Source organism: Loxodonta africana, unplaced genomic scaffold, assembly GCF_030014295.1.
Source record: "Loxodonta africana isolate mLoxAfr1 unplaced genomic scaffold, mLoxAfr1.hap2 scaffold_817, whole genome shotgun sequence".
NCBI lineage: Eukaryota > Metazoa > Chordata > Mammalia > Proboscidea > Elephantidae > Loxodonta > Loxodonta africana.
The window spans coordinates 21130-37840 of record NW_026975558.1 but is presented as its reverse complement, the minus strand read 5'-3'; the positions used below and the strand labels follow the sequence as shown (position 1 = coordinate 37840).

The 16711-nt window shown below is 39.8% G+C and overlaps 1 pseudogene; it reads left to right on the top strand.

The window, feature by feature from the left end:
* The first annotated feature begins 7003 nt into the window (after nt 1–7003).
* On the top strand, nt 7004–16254 carry LOC100669552 (cellular tumor antigen p53-like; annotated as a pseudogene).
* The last annotated feature ends 457 nt before the right edge of the window (nt 16255–16711 follow it).

Sequence of the window (16711 nt, the reverse complement as noted above, 5' to 3'; positions counted from 1 at the left end):
CTAAGGCTCAGTAAGCAAATATAAAATAAATCATTACAATATCTTACAGATGGCTCAGAGACAGAAAGTCGATATCAAATCACATAAAGAAGCAGACCGTGATTGCTTCTACAAACCCCCAAATTAAAGAATCAAAATCTTTCCCAAACGAAGATATAATCCTGGAATTGCCAGATGCAGAATATAAAAAACTAATTTACAGAATGCTTCAAGATATCAGGGATGATCTCAGAAATGAAATAAGGCAATCTACAGAAAAAGCCAAGGAACACACTGATAAAGCAGTTGAAGAAATCAAAAACATTATTCAAGAACATACTGGAAAAATCAATAAGCTGCAAGAATCCATAGAGACACAGCATTCTGAAATCCAAAAGATTGACAATAAAATTACAGAATTAGACAACTCAATAGGAAGTAAGAGGAGCAGAATCAAGGAATTGGAATGCAGAGTCGGGAGTTGGAGGAGAAGGCAATTTACACAAATATAGTTAAAGAAAAATTAGATAAAAGAATTAAAAAAAAATGAAGAAACCCTAAGAATCATGTGGGACTCTATCAAGAAGAATACCTTGCATGTGATTGAAGTTCCAGAACAGGGAGCGATAACAGAAAATACAGAGAGAATAGCTGAAGATCTGTTGGCAGAAAACTTACATGGCATCATGAAAGACGAAAGGATATCTATCCAAGATGCTCATCGAACCCCATTTAAGATTGATCCAAAAAAAAAAAAAAATCACCAGGGCATATTATCATCAAACTTGCGAAAACCAAAGATAAAGAGAAAATTTTAAAAGTAGTCAGGGATAAAAGAAAAGTCACTTACAAAGGAGAATCAATAAGAATAAGTTCAGACCACTTAGCAGAAACCATGCAGTCAAGAAGGCAATGGGATGACATATATAGAGCACTGAAGGAGAAAAACTGCCAGCCAAAGATCATATATCCAGCAAAACTCTCTGAAATATGAAGGCGAAATTAAAACATTTACAGATACACAGAAGCTTAGAGAATTTGCAAAAACCAAACCAAAGCTACAAAAATTACTAAAGGAAATTCCTTGGTCAGAAAATCTATAATATCAGATACCAACATGACACAAGGTCACAGAACAGAACATCCTGATATCAAGTCAAATAGGGAAATCACAAAAATAAATGATTAGTCTTAAAAAGAAAAAAATGCTCAAAACAGAAACCACTGAAGTCATTATGTAAAAGATTCCAATAACCAAAAAGAGGGACTAAACACAGGAGGCATAGACCTTCCATATGGAGAGGAAAAAAAGATGACATAGGATAATACAAGTTAGGTTTTTACTTAGAAAAATAGGGGTAAATATTAAGGTAACCACAAAGAGGTCTAACAATTCCATAACTCAAAATAAAAACCAAGAAAAACATAACGACTCAGCAAACATAAACTCAACTACTCTGAAAATGAGGAACACACAATTTACAAAGAAAAATGTCTCAGCACAAAAAAGTAAGTGGAAAAATGAAACTGGCAAAAACATACACAGAAAGGCATCAAAATGACAGCACTAAACTCATACTTATCTATAATTACACTGAATGTAAATGGAATAAATGCCCCAATAAAGACACAGAGAGTCTCAGACTGGATAAAGAAACATGATCTGTCTATATACTGCCTACAAGAGACACATCTTAGACTTAGAGACACAAACAAACTAAAACTCAAACGATGGAAAAAAATATATCAAGCAAACAACAAGCAAAAAAGAGCAGGAATGGCACTATAAATATCTGACAAAATAGACTTTAAAGTTAAATCCGCCACAAAGGATAAAGAAGGACACTACATAATGACAAAAGGGACAATTGACCAGGAAGATATAACTATATTAAATGTGTATGCACCTAATGACAGGGCTGCAAGATACATAAAACAAACTTTAACAGAACTGAAAAGTGAGATAGACACCTCCACAATTATAGTAGGAGACTTCAACACACCACTTTCAGAGAAGGACAGGACCTCCAGTAAGAAGCTCAATAGAGACATGGAAGATCTAACTGCTACAATCAACCAACTTGAACTCATAGACTTATACAGAACACTCCACCCAATAGCTGCAAAGTATACTTCTTTTTCTAGTGCACATGGAACATTCTCTAGAATAGATCACATATTAGGTCATAAAACAAACCTTTGCAGAACCCAAAACATCCAAATATTACAAAGCATCTTCTCAGACCACAAGGCCATAAAAGTAGAAATCAACAGAAAAATTAGGGAAAAGAAATCAAATACTTGGAAACTGAACAATACCCTGCTCAGAAAAGACTGAGTTGCAGAAGACATTAAGGAGAGAATAAAGAAATTCATAGAATGCAATGAGAATGAAAACACTTCCTATCAAAACCTCTGGGACACAGCAAAAGCAGTGCTCAGAGGACAATTTATATCAATAAATGCACACATAAAGAAGAAAGAGCCAAAATCAGAGAACTGTCCCTACAACTTAAACAAACAAAAAGCAAGCAACAAAAGAACCCATCAGGCACCAGAAGAGAACAAATAATAAAAGTAGGGCTGAACTAAATGAATTACAGAACAGAAAAACAACTGAAAGAATTAACAAAGCCAAAAGCTGGTTCTTTGAAAAAATTAACAAAATTGATAAACCATTGGCCAGACTGAATAAAGAAATACAGTAAAGAAAACAAATAATCTGAATAAGAAATGAGATGGGGCATATCACAACAGACCCAACTGAAATTAAAAGGATTATATCAGATTATTAAGAAAAATTGTACTCTAACAAATTTGCAAACCTAGAAGAAATGAATGACTTCCTAGAAACACACTACGTACCTAAACTAACACAATCAGAAGTAGAACAACTAAATAGACCCATAACAAAAAGAGATTGAAACTGTAATCGAAAAACTCCGAACAACAACAACAACAAAAAAATCCCTGGCCCGGACGGCTTCACTGCAGAGTTCTACCAAACTTTCAGAAAAGAGTTAACACCACTACTACTAATGGTATTTCAGAGCATAGAAAAGGACGGAATACTACCTAACTCATTCTATGAAGCCACCATATCCCTGATACCAAAACCAGGTAAAGACACCACAAAAAAAGAAAATTACAGACCTATATCCCTCATGAACATAGATGCAAAAATCCTCAACAAAATTCTAGCCAATAGAATTCAACAACATATCAAAAAAATAATCCACCATGACCCAGTGGGATTTATACCAGGTATGTAAGGTTGGTTCAATATTAGGAAAACCATTAATGTAATCCACCATAGAAATAAAACAAAAGACCACATGATCTTATCAATTGATGCAGAGAAGGCATTTGACAAATTCCAACACCCATTCATGATAAAAAATCTCCGCAAAATAAGAATTGAAGGCAAATTCCTCAATATAATTAAGGGCATTTATACAAAGCCAACAGCCAACATCACTTTAAATGGAGAGAGCCTGAAAGCATTTCCCTTGAGAACGGGAACCAGACAAGGATGCCCTTTATCACTGCTCTTATTCAACATTGTGCTGGAGGTCCTAGCCAGAGCAATTAGGCTAGACAAAGAAATAAAGGGCATCTGGATTGGCAAGGAAGAAGTAAAATTATCTCTACTTGCAGATGACATGATCTTATACACTGAAAACCCTAAGGAATCCTCCAGAAAACTACTGAAACTAAGAGAAGAGTTCGGCAGAATTTCAGGTTACAAGATAAACATACAAAAATCACTTGGATTCCTCTACATCAACAAAAAGCACATTGAAGAGGAAATCACCAAATCAGTACCATTCACAGTAGCCCCCAAGAAGATAAAATACTTAGGAATAAATCTTACCAAAGGTGTAAAAGACCTATACAAGGAAAACTAGAAAGTACTAGTGCAAGAAACTAAAAGGGACCTACATAAGTGGAAAAACATACCTTGTTCATGGATAGGAAGATTCAACATAGTAAAAATGTCTCTTCTACCAAAACAGTTCTATAAATACAATGCGCTTCTGATCCAAATTCCAATGACATTTCTTAATGTGATGGAGAAACAAAACACCAACTTCATATGGAAGGGAAAGAAGCCCCGGATAAGTAAAGCATTACTGAAAAAGAAGAAGAAAGTGGGAGGCCTCACTGTACCTGATTTTAGAACGTGTTATACAGCCACAGTAGTCGAAATAGCCTGGTACTGGTACAAGAACAGGCACATAGACCAATGGGACAGAATTGAGAACCCAGATATAAATCCATCCACATATGAGCAACTGATATTTGACAAAGGCCCAGTGTCACTTAATTGGGGAAAAGATAGTCTTTTTAACAAATGGTGCTGGCATAACTGGATGTCCATTTGCAAAAAAATGAAACAGGACCCATACCTCACACCATGCACAAAAACTAACTCCAAGTGGATCAAAGACCTAAACATAAAGACTAAAACGATAAAGATCATAGAAGAAAAAATAGGGACAACCTTAGGAGCCCTAATACGAGGCATCAACAGAATACAAAACATTACTAAAAATGATAAAGGGAAACCAGATAACTGGGAGCTCCTAAAAATCAAACACCTATGCTCATCTAAAGACTTCACCAAAAGAGTAAAAAGACCACCCACAGATTGGGAAAAAATTTTCAGCTATGACATATCCGACCAGTGCCTGATCTCTAAAATCTATACGATTCTGCTAAAACTCAACCACAAAAAGGCAACCCAATTAAAAATTTGGAAAAGGATAAGAGCACACACTTCACTAAAGAAGATATTCAGGCAGCTAACAGATACATGAGAAAATGCTCTTGATCATTATCCATTAGAGAAATGCAAATTAAAAGTACGATGAGATTCCATCTCACTCCAACAAGGCTGGCATTAATCCAAAAAACACAAAATAATAAATGTTGGAGTGGCTGTGGAGAGATCCGAACACCTATACACTGATGGTGGGAATGTAAAATGGTACAACCACTTTGGAAATCTATCTGGCGTTTCCTTAAAAAGTTAGAAATAGAACTACCATACAACCCGGAAATCCCACTCCTCAGAATATATCCTAGAGAAATAAGAGCCTTTACACAAACAGATATACGCACATCCACGTTTATTGCAGCACTGTTTACAATAGCAAAAACATGGAAGCAACCAAGGTGCCCATCAACAGATGAATGGATAAATAAATTATGGTATATTCACACAACGGAATACTACGCATCGATAAAGAACAGTGAAGAATCTGTGAAACATTTCATAACGTGGAGGAACCTGGAAAGCATTCCGGCCCCAGTAACCCCAGAAGGCATTATGCTGGGTGAACGTAGTCAGTTGCAAAAGGACAAATATTGTATAAGACCACTACTAAAAGAACTTGAGAAATAGTCTAAACTGAGAAGAAAACATTCTTTTGTGGTTATGAGAGGGGGGAGGAAGGGAGGGTAGGTGAGGGGTATTCACTAATTAGATAGTAGATAAGAACTACTTTAGGTGAAGGGAAAGACAGCAGACAATACAGGGGAGGTCACCACAATCGGACTAAACCAAAAGGAAAGAAGTTTCCTGAATAAACTGAATGCTTTGAAGGTCAGCGTAACAGAAGCAGGTGTCTGGGGACCATGGCTTCAGGGGACATCTAAGTCAACTGGCATAATAAAATCTATTAAGAAAACATTCTGCATCCCAATTTGAAGAGTGGCGTCTGGGGTCTTAAACACCAGCAAGCAGCTATCTCAGATGCATCCATTGGTCTCAACCCACCTGGATCAAAGGAGAATGAAGATTACCAAGGACATAAGGTGATTACGAGCCCAAAAGATAAAAAGGGCCACATGAACCAGCGACTACATCATACTAAGACGAGAAGAACTAGATGGTACCCGGCTACAACCGATGACTGCCCTGACAGGGAACACAACAGAGAACCCCTGAGGGAGCAGGAGAGCAGTGGGATGCAGACCCCAAATTCTCATAAGACCAGACTTAATGGTCTGACTGAGACTGCAAGGATCCTGGTGGTCATGGCTCCCAGACCTTCTGCTGGCCCATGACAGGAACCATTCCCGAAGCCAACTTGTCAGACATGGATTGGACTGGACAGTGGTTTGGAGAGGGATGCTGGTGAGGAGTGAGCTTCTTGGATCAGGTGGACACTTGAGACTACGTTGGCAACTCTTGCCTGGAGGGGAGATGAGAGGGTGGAGGGGGTTAGAAGCTGGCGAAAAAGACACGAAAAGAGCGAGTGGAGGGAGAGAGCAGGCTCTCTCATTAGGGGGAGTAATTGGGAGTGTGTAGCAAGGTGTATATGGGTTTTTGTGTGAGAGAGTGACTGGATTTGTAAACTTGCACTTAAAGCACAATAAAAATTATTAAAAAAAAAAAAGGCAATTGCCAGTAATTCCAGGGTGAAAGCCCCTTACTCTCTGGGTGACTAAGGAGATTTGGGTTAATTACAGGCAGGCGGCCAGCCTTAGTGTTTCTGGCATCCAGGGAAACGCTCTACTCACAAAACTTCTGGAGTTGTGTTCAGGACCCTTTCCTCGGTCCCTGTAGTATCTTCTCATCCTCCCAGGACCAGGTCAAGTTCACCACTTCCTGCTCATCAATCCTGCCAAGGGCACTTCATCTGGATGCTCGCTCAGAACACTGGTTTACTCTGGCAGGTGATGCTAGCATGGCACCATGGGCAAGCAAGAGGCTACCCACAGAGTTCAGCTGAGATGCATGCTTCTTCACACCAGCCCTCCTGAAAATGAGGTGGGATAGATTAGGCCCCTACAATTCCCATCTCCTCTAAAATGTCTGCCCTGTAACTTACATTATTGTCTTATAGCTTTTCTTAACTCTGGTATTATTATTCAAATGTACATGCATATATTTTGTTTCTACAAAGCCATTACCAGGTCCTTGAGAACAGTGACCATGACTTGTATGTTTTAGGGTTCCCTATAGGTATCCTTCCCTCTTGCATGCCAACAGAACCCTAATTTTGTTCGGGTGGCAATGTACCCAGTTTTGGACAGTGAGACCTACAGGTAAGTTGTTGTGAAGGCTTCTGGGAAAGCTTTTGCCTTTCTGATAAAAAGAAGCAGTTGGCATTGCTGTTCCCCGTTTCTACTTGTTTTTTTTTCCCTGCCTGAAATACAGACGTGATGGGTGGAGCTGCAGCAATGGCCTTGCAACCACGAGGGAACATCCAAAAGAATTGCACAGATGCTGCCCCTGACACTGTTGAACTCATGAAGCAACACCAGTATCTGACTTCCTTCAAACTTATTGTTAGGTGAAAAAATACGTTCCTATATTTGTAGCCTCACAAACATGGTTGATAGAAGAAACAGTAGAAATAGTAGGAGCATGACCTCTATCTCATTATGTTCATTTCTGCCTCCTAACTCACACACAAGTACACCCATGGAACAATGTATATCTCATGTGAAGCCTGAACTATAAATGGGTGTCTGGGAAATGAGGAAATATCTTTGACTTCCTCCCATTTAGCTTTCCCACTACAAAGGGGTTGGAATGGAGTTGAGTGAGTCAGTTTGCAATACCTGCCATACCATCCATGATGGGTAGGGAAAGAAGGGCCCCCATGCAAAATCCCAGTGATGGCTCGGAGACAGGAGTCCATATCAAACCACATAAAGAAGCAGACCATGACAGCTTCTACAACCCCCCAAACAAAAGAATCAAAATCTTTCCCAAACGAAGATACAATCCTGGAATTATCAGATACAGAATATAAAAAACTAATTTACAGAATGCTTAAAGATATCACAAAAGAAATTAGGATAACTGCAGAAAAAGCCAAGGAACACACTGAAAAATCTGTTGAAGAACTCAAAAAGATTATTCAAGAACATAGTGGAAAAATTAATAAGTTGCAAGAATCCATAGAGAGACAGCATGTAGAAATCCAAAAGATTAACAATAAAATTACAGAATTAGACAACGCAATAGGAAGTCAGAGGAGCAGACTTGAGCAATTAGAATGCAGACTGGGACATCTGGAGGACCAGGGAATCAACACCAATATAGCTGAAAAAAAATCAGATAAAAGAATCAAAAAAAATGAAGAAACCCTAAGAATCATGTGGGACTCTATCAAGAAGGATAACCTGAGGATGATTGGAGTCCCAGAACAGGGAGCGGGGACAGAAAACACAGAGAAAATAGTTGAAGAACTCCTGACAGAAAACTTCCCTGACATCATGAAAGACGAAAGGATATCTATCCAAGATGCTCATCGAACCCCATTTAAGATTGATCCCAAAAGAAAAACACCAAGACATATTATCATCAAACTCACCAAAACCAAAGATAAACAGAAAATTTTAAAAGCAGCCAGGGAGAAAAGAAAGGTTTCCTTCAAGGGAGAATCAATAAGAATAAGTTCAGACTACTCAGCAGAAACCATGCAGGCAAGAAGGGAATGGGACGAAATATACAGAACACTGAAGGAGAAAAACTGCCAGCCAAGGATCATATATCCAGCAAAACTCTCTCTGAAATATGAAGGCGAAATTAAGATATTTACAGACAAACACAAGTTTAGAGAATTTGCAAAAACCAAACCAAAGCTACAAGAAATACTAAAGGATATTGTTTGGTCAGAGAACAAATAATATCAGATATCAGCACAACACAAGGTCACAAAACAGAACGTCCTGATATCAACTCAAATAGGGAAATCACAAAAACAAACAAATTAAGATTAATTAAAAAAAAAATACACATAACAGGGAATCATGGAAGTCAATAGGTAAAAGATCACAATAATCAAAAAGAGGAACTAAATACAGGAGGCATTGAACTGCCATATGGAGAGTGATACAAGGCGATATAGAACAATACAAGTTAGGTTTTTACTTAGAAAAATAGGGGTAAATAATAAGGTAACCACAAAAAGGTATAACAACTTTATAGCTCAAGATAAAAGCCAAGAAAAACGTAACGACTCAACTGACATAGAGCCAAACACTATGAAAATGAGGATCTCACAATTTACTAAGAAAAACGTCTCAGCACAAAAACGTATGCGGAAAAATGAAATTGTCAACAACACACATAAAAAGGCATCAAAATGACAACACTAAACACTTACTTATCTATAATTACCCTGAATGTAAATGGACTAAATGCATCAATAAAGAGACAGGGAGTCACAGATTGGATAAAGAAACACGATCCATCTATATGCTGCCTACAAGAGACACACCTTAGACTTAGAGACACAAACAAACTAAAACTCAAAGGATGGAAAAAAATATATCAAGCAAACAATAAGCAAAAAAGAAGAGGAGTAGCAATATTAATTTCTGACAAAATAGACTTTAGACTTAAATCCACCACAAAGGATAAAGAAGGACACTATATAATGATAAAAGGGACAATTGATCAGGAAGACATAACCATATTAAATATTTATGCACCCAATGACAGGGCTGCAAGATGCATAAATCAAATTTTAACAGAATTGAAAAGTGAGATAGACACCTCCACATATATAGTAGGAGACTTCAAGACACCACTTTCGGAGAAGGACAGGACATCCAGTAAGAAGCTCAATAGAGACACGGAAGACCTAATTACAACAATCAACCAACTTGACCTCATTGACTTATACAGAACTCTCCACTCAACTGCTGCAAAATATACTTTTTTTTCTAGCGCACGTGGAACATTCTCTAGAATAGACCACATATTAGGTCATAAAACAAAACTTTGCAGAGTCCAAAACATCAAAATACTACAAAGCATCTTCTCAGACCACAAGGCAATAAAACTAGAGATCAATAACAGAAAAACTAGGGAAAAGAAATCAAATACTTGGAAAATGAACAATACCCTCCTGAAAAAAGACTGGGTTATAGAAGACATCAAGGAGGGAATAAGGAAATTCTTAGAAAGCAACAAGAATGAAAATACTTCCTATCAAAACCTCTGAGACACAGCAAAAGCTGTGCTCAGAGGCCAATTTATATCAATAAATGCACACATACAAAAAGAAGAAAGAGCCAAAATCAGAGAACTGTCCCTACAACTTGAACAAATAGAAAGTGAGCAACAAAAGAATCCATCAGGCTCCAGAAGAAAACAAATAATAAAAATTAGAGCTGAACTAAATGAATTAGAGAACAGAAAAACAATTGAAAGAATTAACAAAGCCAAAAGCTGGTTCTTTGAAAAAATTAACAAAATTGATAAACCATTGGCTAGACTGACTAAAGAAATACAGGAAAGGAAACAAATAACCCGAATAAGAAACGAGAAGGACCACATCACAACAGAACCAAATGAAATCAAAAGAATCATTTCAGATTATTATGAAAAATTGTACTCTAACAAATTTGAAAACCTAGAAGAAATGGATGAATTCCTGGAAAAACACTACCTACCTAAACTAACACATTCAGAAGTAGAACAACTAAATAGACCCATAACAAAAAAAGAGATTGAAATGGTAATCAAAAAACTCCCAACAAAAAAAAGCCCTGGCCCGGACGGCTTCACTGCAGAGTTCTACCAAACTTTCAGAGAAGAGTTAACACCACTACTTCTGAAAGTATTTCAAAGCATAGAAAATGACGGAATACTACCCAACTCATTCTATGAAGCCACCATCTCCCTGATAGCAAAACCAGGTAAAGACATCACAAAAAAAGAAAATTATAGACCTATATTCCTCATGAACACAGATGCAAAAATCCTCAACAAAATTCTAGCCAATAGAATCCAAAAACATATCAAAAAAATAATTCACCATGATCAAGTGGGATTTATACCAGGTATGCAAGGCTGGTTTAATATCAGAAAAACCGTTAATGTAATCCACCACATAAATAAAAGACAAAAACCACATGATCTTATCAATTGATGCAGAAAAGGCATTTGACAAAGTCCAACACCCATTTATGATAAAAAGTCTTACCAAAATAGGAATTGAAGGAAAATTCCTCAACATAATAAAGGGCATCTATGCAAAGCCAACAGCCAATATCACTCTAAATGGAGAGAACCTGAAAGCATTTCCCTTGAGAACGGGAACCAGACAAGGATGCCCTTTATCACCGCTCTCATTCAACATCGTGTTGGAAGTCTTAGCCAGGGCAATTAGGCTAGACAAAGAAAGAAAAGGTATCCGGATTGGCAAGGAAGAAGTAAAGTTATCACTATTTGCAGATGACATGATTATATACACAGAAAACCCTAAGGAATCCTCCAGAAAACTACTGAAATGAATAGAAGAGTTTGGCAGAGTCTCAGGTTATAAAATAAACATACAAAAATCACTTGGATTCCTCTACATCAACAAAAAGAACACCGAAGAGGAAATAACCAAATCAATACCTTTCACAGTAGCCCCCAAGAAGATAAGATACTTAGGAATAAATCTTACCAAGGATGTAAAAGATCTATACAAAGAAAACTACAAAGCTTTACTACAAGAAATTCAAAAGGACATACTTAAGTGGAAAAACATACCTTGCTCATGGATAGGAAGACTTAACATAGTAAAAATGTCTATTCTACCAAAAGCCATCTATATATTTAATGCACTTCCGATCCAAATTCCAATGTCATATTTTAAGGTGATAGAGAAACAAATCACCAATTTCATATGGAAGGGAAAGAAGCCCCGGATAAGCAAAGCATTACTGAAAAAGAAGAAGAAAGTGGGAGGCCTCGCTTTACCTGACTTCAGAACCTATTACACAGCCACAGTAGTCAAAACAGCCTGGTACTGGTACAACAACAGGCACAGAGACCAATGGAACAGAGTTGAGAACCCAGACATAGATCCATCCACGTATGAGCAGCTGATATTTGACAAAGGACCAGTGTCAATTAATTGGGGAAAAGATAGTCTTTTTAACAAATGGTGCTGGCATAACTGGATATCCATTTGCAAAAAAATGAAACAGGACCCATACCTCACACCATGCACAAAAACTAACTCCAAGTGGATCAAAGACCTAAACATAAAGACTAAAACGATAAAGATCATGGAAGAAAAAATTGGGACAACCCTAGGAGCCCTAATACAAGGTATAAACAGAATACAAAACATTACCAAAAATGATGAAGAGAAACCTGATAACTGGGAGCTCCTAAAAATCAAACACCTATGCTCATCTAAAGACTTCTCCAAAAAAGTAAAAAGACCACCTACAGATTGGGAAAGAATTTTCAGCTATGACATCTCCGACCAGCGCCTGATCTCTAAAATCTACATGATTCTGTCAAAACTCAACCACAAAAAGACAAACAACCCAATCAAGAAGTGGGCAAAGGATATGAACACACATTTCACTAAAGAAGACATTCAGGCAGCCAACAGATACATGAGAAAATGCTCTCGATCATTAGCCATTACAGAAATGCAAATTAAAACCACGATGAGATTCCATCTCACACCAGCAAGGCTGGCATTAATCCAAAAAACACAAAATAATAAATGTTGGAGAGGCTGCGGAGAGATTGGAACTCTCATACACTGCTGGTGGGAATGTAAAATGGTACAACCACTTTGGAAATCTATCTGGCGTTATCTTAAACAGTTAGAAATAGAACTACCATACAACCCAGAAATCCCACTCCTGGGAATATACCCTAGAGATACAAGAGCCTTCATACAAACAGATATATGCACACCCATGTTTATTGCAGCTCTGTTTACAATAGCAAAAAGTTGGAAGCAACCAAGGTGTCCGTCAACGGATGAATGGGTAAATAAATTGTGGTATATTCACACAATGGAATACTACGCATCGATAAAGAACAGTGACGAATCTGTGAAACATTTCATAACATGGAGGAACCTGGAAGCCATTATGCTGAGCGAAATTAGTCAGAGGCAAAAGGACAAATATTGTATAAGACCACTATTATAAGATCTTGAGAAATAGTAAACCTGAGAAGAACACATACTTTTGTGGTTACGAGGGGGGAGGGAGGGAGGGTGGGAGAGGGTTTTTTATTGATTAATCAGTAGGTAAGAACTGCTTTAGGTGAAGGGAAAGACAACACTCAATACATGGAAGGTCAGCTCAATTGGACTGGACCAAAAGCAGAGAAGTTTCCGGGATAAAATGAATGCTTCAAAGGTCAGCGGAGCAAGCGCGGGGGTCTGGGGAACGTGGTTTGCGGGGACTTCTAAGTCAATTGGCAAAATAATTCTATTATGAAATCATTCTGCATCCCACTTTGAAATATGGCGTCTGGGGTCTTAAATGCTAACAAGCGGCCATCTAAGATGCAGCAATTGGTCTCAACCCACCTGGAGCAAAGGAAAATGAAGAACACCAAGGCCACACGACAACTAAGAGCCCAAGAGACAGAAAGGGCCACATGAACCAGAGACCTACATCATCCTGAGACCAGAAGAACTAGTTGGTGCCCGGCCACAATCGATGACTGCCCTGACAGGGAGCACAGCAGAGGACCCCTGAGGGAGCAGGAGATCAGTGGGATACAGACCCCAAATTCTCATAAAAAGACCAAACTTAATGGTCTGACTGAGACTAGAGGAATCCCGGCAGCCGTGGTCCCCAGACCTTCTGTTGGCACAGGACAGGAACCATCCCTGAAGACAACTCATCAGACATGAAAGGGACTGGTCAGCGGGTGGGAGAGAGACGCTGATGCAGAGTGAGCTAATTATATCAGGTGGACACTTGAGAGTGTGTTGGCAACTCTTGTCTGGAGGGGGGATGGGAGGATAGAGAGAGAGGGAAGCCGGCAAAATTGTCAAGAAAGGAGAGACTGAAAGGGCTGACTCAAGAGGGGGAGAGCAAGTGGGAGTAGGGAGTGAGATGTATGTAAACTTATATGTGACAGACTGATTGGATTTGTAAACGTTCACTTGAAGCTTAATAAAAGTTATTAAAAAAAAAAAAAAAAGAATTCTCCCATGCTGGGGGTTTTCCAGAATCTACTGCAGACTGGAGCGTTATTAGTCTTCTTTGTACCGTGGGCTTCTCTGGCAGTCTGTTGAAGCCAAGGGCTCCCTCCTCAGAATGATGTGTTAAACGCAGGATGAAACACATAGGATTAAAAAGGAAGCCATGTGGAGAAATTAGAATCCTGGTGTGTTGCTGGTGGACTGTAAAACGGCAGTCACTGTGGAAAACAGTTTGGCAGTTTCTCAAAACGTTCAACATGGAATTACCATATGACCCAGCAATTCCACTCCTAGGTATATACCCAAAATATCTGAAAGCAGGCACTCAAACAGATACTTGCAGACAAATTTTCAAGGCAGGATTATTCACAACAGCCAAAAGACAGAAACAACCCAAGTGTCCACCAACGGATGATAAACAGAACCTGGAACATACACATGATGGACTATTATTATTCGGCCATTAGGAAAAATGACGTTCAGATACATGCTACCACATGGATGACCCCTGAAAATATTAGCCCTTAGGGAGTTCATGAACTTCAATTTAAGAACAAGTGATTGGGGAAGGACTCTTCTGGGATGGTCAAAGTTTTTTCTTACAGGAAACAGACGGTGTGCAGAAAAGTTTTAAAAACCCAAAGATGCACAGAAAAATCCTGCTCGGGATCAGTCAGGGAAGAAAAGAATGAGCTGCAAAGAGAAGTCTAACCTTGACTTTCTCCCCAAACCCAACGCTATTCATGACGTGCCTTTAAAATCCTACATTAAGGAATTACCCAGAGAATTTGCTTGGCCCCAGCCCTGCAGATAAAACATGTTTTATGTCCTGATGGCAGGTGAAGGGAGGTGGCACTGAGAACTGGAAGATCCAGATGAGATCCAAGCTTCAGTCTTAGTCCCCTTGTTTTCTGCCATTAACTAGCCCTGTTAGCTTGGTCAGGTCACCTAGTTTCTGAATTGAAACTTCCTGTCTATAAAATGAAAAGTTTGAATTAAACCATCTCTGGAATTCTTTCTAGCTATGACTTTGTGATTCTAAGATAATGCATAACTATCTGGAAGAAATGTTAACGAGTCAAAAGCCCGAAGCCACCATCCTGGGCACAGCTAGCTGCTGGGCTCTAGGGGCACCTTCTTTCTGGACTTGGAGAGTCCTTCCCAAGAAGGTTACACACTTCCCTGAGGTTCCGTAGCCAGACTGCCTTCCCTGGAGCTGCAGTGGAGGAGCCTCAGTCAGATCTGAGCATTGAGCTCCCTCTGAGTCAAGAGACATTTTCATACTTGGGGAAACTCCTTTCTGAGAAGCTGGTTCTATCCCCCTCACTGTCCCCAGCAGCGGAGGCAGTAGTCAATCTGCTACTCCCAGAAGATGCTGCAGACTGGCTAGAAAGCCAAGCTGGGGCTCAAGGAATATCAGAAGCGCCTACACTAGCCACCTCCTGGACGCTGTCATCCTCTGTTCCTTCTCAGAAGACCTACCCAGCACCTATCATTTCTGTCTGGGCTTCTTGCATTCTGGGACAGCCAAGTCCGTCACCTACACGTACTCCCCTGAACTTAACATGCTGTTTTGCCAGCTGGCAAAGGCCTGTCCAGTGCAGCCATGGGTCACCTCAACACCCCCGCCCAGCACCTGTGTTCACACCATGGCCATCTACCAGACATCAGCATATGATGGAGGTCGTGAAGCACTGCCCCCACCTTGAGTGCCGCTCTAACTATAGCGATTGCTTGGACCCTACTCAGCACCTCATGCAGTGGGAGGAAACCTGCATGCTGAGTATTTGGAGGACACCATCACTCTATGACATAGTGTGGGGTGCCCTAGGAGCCACCAGAGGTCGGTTCTGACTACCACCATCCACTTCAACTTCATGTGTAACAGCTCCTGCATGGGGCGCATGAACCCATTCTCACCATTATGACAATGGAAGACTCCAATGGTAATCCGCTGGGACACAACAGTTTCGAGGTGCATATTTGTACCTGTCCTGGGAGACACAGATGTACAGAGGAAGACAATTTCCACAACAAGTGGGAGCCTTGCCCTGAGCCACCCTCTGGGAGGATCACTACGCAAACACTGCCCACCAGCACCAGCTCCTCTACGAAGCCAAAGAAGAAGCCACTGGATGAAAAATACTTCACCCTTCAGATCCATGGGCATGAATGTTTCAAGATGTTCCTAAAGCTCAATGAGGCCTTGGAGCTGAAGGATGCCCAGGCCGGGAAACAGCCAGAGGGGAGCAGGGCTCAATCTAGCCTTCCCAAGTCTAAGAAAAGGCAATCTACCTCCCGCCATAAAAAACTAATGTTCAAGAGAGAGCAGCCTGACTCAGACTGACGTCCTTCACTTCCTGTCCCCCATTTACACACTCTGCCCCTGCCTTCCTTCCCTACCATTTTGAAATTCACATGCTTGAACCCCTGCTTCATACAGGTGTGCCTCCAAAACACTCAGGAACTTTTCACTTACCTTGGTCTGGGCCTCCACTAAAGATGTTGGCCTACACTGGTGTTTTGGGGGGCATGAGGGCAGCTGGGACAATCCAGCTTAGATTTTAAGGTTTTTACTATAAAAAATGCTTGGGAGAGAGAGGATAGCATTCCTGCACGTAAGAATTAGATTTTAAAACCAGTCATAGAACTGGCCGTACCTGGGTTGGAAGCCTAGGTCACCAGCAGACTAGCCAGGGAAACTATCTCAAGGTGTTTCACTCCTCCTGACAGCAATGTGCACGTCTGTGAAATGCTGACACCCACCACCTACCTCGTGGGGTTTGACATGAGGTTAATGAAAT